Here is a 2,896-nt window from a genome sequence, read left to right as displayed (position 1 = left end):
TGGGAGGTTCCTCGGAGGCATCTATCGAATTTGAGTGGTCATCCAAAACATGTTCAAGAATTTTCTCATCCAGGTGGGGTGTGGAGTCAACATAATGGTTAATGAGAAGGTCATGGGAAGGTAATGATTCATGAAATTTAGGGTAGGTCTCAACTAGGTCGAATGGTGTGGTTATGGGAATAGGTTGTTCTAGTTGTGTGTCGATCTCTGGCAAGGTTGAAAGTTCTTTGTTAGGCGAGGAGATCATGGAAATCATCTGGGCTATGTTCTGAAGCATAGTTTGGGAAATTTGGTCTGGGAAGGGTGGCGAACTAGATGGGTGGGTGATTTCTGGCATGGTGGAAATGTCTTGTTGGTATGGTGTTTGATAGTCATAGTTATTGGCGTTTGAGTGACTCTGGTTGATCTCGTATTGTGATGGGATATGTTGAGGTTGAATAAATATGGGACATGAATGGGCAGTGTGGTCTGGATCTGAACAAATTGTGCACAAAAAAGTGTTTGGTTCGTTATACACACTCATTACGGAAGTAGAATTATACGACACTGGTTGACTCCCTGTATAGTTTGGATGACTAGAAAACTCTTGATTGGGGGTCACTATAAAAATTTGAAAATTGAGGTTCATAATTATTATTATATCCTATAGTAGGCTCAAACTTTTGATATGATGGGCAATGAGAAGCCCAATGGTAAGGACTACCACAGCATGAACATGGTGAAGGGTTTGCATAATAATCATATGATTGTTGGTCTACATATTGATATGCCATATTGGTTTTACAAATATATTATAGTACAATTAATATGCAACCAAAACTCTAACTATAAATTTCTAGATAGGCATGTACGTTGATGTTTACGATAAACAAGCCTGATTATATTAGAATTGAAACTCCTCTGACAGAAGAGGCGAGGAGTGGAAGGAGTACCTGAATGCCTCCTTGCTACGCGTATGAATAACGTCTTGTATAAGCAATCTCAGTGTATTGAAGAAGTTAGAAACACCAAATAACTTGAAGAAATGGAAGTTTGGACTGACCTGTGAAAATTGGGTTGCTCCATAAGAGGGCGCAGGGTGGAACTTGAGTTACAGTGTTTTGAGCGCAGGTCGCGCTCAAACTTTGCCTTGTATGGGCGTGGGTTGCGCTCTCCAAAAAATTTGAAATTTTTATAGTAGGTTGCTAAGACGTCCAGTAAGTATCCTGTAAAAGTTTAGAACAATCGGAGCTATGAAAGTCCTTCTACTGCACTGCAAAGTTTGCCACACAGTTTTCAAACACAATACAAACAACCGAATGGTTAACCAATCAAAACAGAGCCAAAAATCACCAAAATTTTACTGGAGACTTTTCACAGATCATGTGTGTTTCTGTAAAAAGGTTAGAGAAATTGGAGTTCTACAAATCCTCCTTATCGACTATTGTTCCAGAAATTAAGTGTTGCAAAACTGCAGAAACACACTGGAAACACTCCACTAGTTAGGAGGTCTAAACAAATCAAAAACTCGTTAAATATTTACTGCAAACTCCTGACTTAGGATAGATACTCCTGTAAAAAGTTTAGAATTTTTGGAACTTCCTAAGTAACCTTACTCGTCTGTTTTTCAAGAACTTACGGTTTGAAAACTGAAATGCAGTACTATAAAGATCGTATTTGTTCACAAGGTAAAACAATTAGGAAAATTCTAAAAATATTCCAGTAAATCAATAACACCTTAGATATTATGCCTGAAAATTTTAGAATTTTTGAAAATTTAGAAATACCTTTACTACAGTATTCGTCACTGTGATTCCCCAATCTTAAGGGAGCGCAGGCGCGCTTTGTGCAAGGCAAAAGGGAGGGCGGATTAAAACAATGAATTTCAAGCATGAACAATAACGAAAATATGAGAAACAAGAAAGAAAAATTAAAAGGGTGGGTGGGTAGAGAATGGGGGATTGCCCCTTGGATTCAAGCAATTGAATTCTTGTCCTGAAAGAGTTTAAGATGGCAGCGGCACCATTTGATAACCCGTAAAAACTCAATTAGATTTACTCTAACCTTATTCTTATGGTATCAATTATTTATTTCCTACTCTCACATATAGATTTATGCAATATATAGAATACATAATCGTTCCACTCCTAAACTACCAAGACATAAAGAAATCAATTAATCAACACAAGAGAACAATGGTGAGAGCAATATTTATAGAGATGAATTTAGACTATGAAACTAATTATGTGAATTTACTTATAATAATTTAACTAAGCAATTGAATATGAATTGAATAAAATATAAAGAAGAATAAGGAGAAGAGATTAGGGATATTTGATTTTACTTAAATAAATTCCTAATATGCTAGTATAGATTATTGCAATCATAAACAATTAAAATTAATTGTGATCCCTAATTATTCATGGCAATCTTTGCCAACTAATAATTAGCATGTGAGGAAGTTCAACTCATTCTCATGGCGAATCAACTAACCTACTAGAGTGAACTCTTAAATGCAATAATTCTAACTAATACATCAAGTCTGCATCCAAACTTCATCAAACCCTCTAATGGAGGTTTAGCTAGAATTCATTAGACTATCATTAACATATGAATAATAAGAAGACATAATGAAGAACAATAACTTGACTTTTATGAATCTAATGAAGAATTATCAATGATTCAATAATTAAATTAAAAACAAGGTAATAAAACTAATTAATGCAATGAAACTAATTATCTTTATCATTCACTCATTAAAAACTAACTAAAACTAATTAACTAAGTAAAAACTAAGTTCTAAACTATATTAATGGAGTCTAACTAATTTATTTTCTAATCTAGGTCTAACTAATGAGTCTGCCTCCTTTCTTCCCTTGAAGAGGAGAAAGAGATCCCCAATTTCGTGCATGGGCCT

The sequence above is a fragment of the Coptis chinensis genome, chromosome 1 (genome assembly GCF_015680905.1).
Source record: "Coptis chinensis isolate HL-2020 chromosome 1, ASM1568090v1, whole genome shotgun sequence".
In the NCBI taxonomy this organism is placed as follows: Eukaryota; Viridiplantae; Streptophyta; class Magnoliopsida; order Ranunculales; family Ranunculaceae; genus Coptis; species Coptis chinensis.
This window is presented reverse-complemented; position numbering follows the sequence as displayed.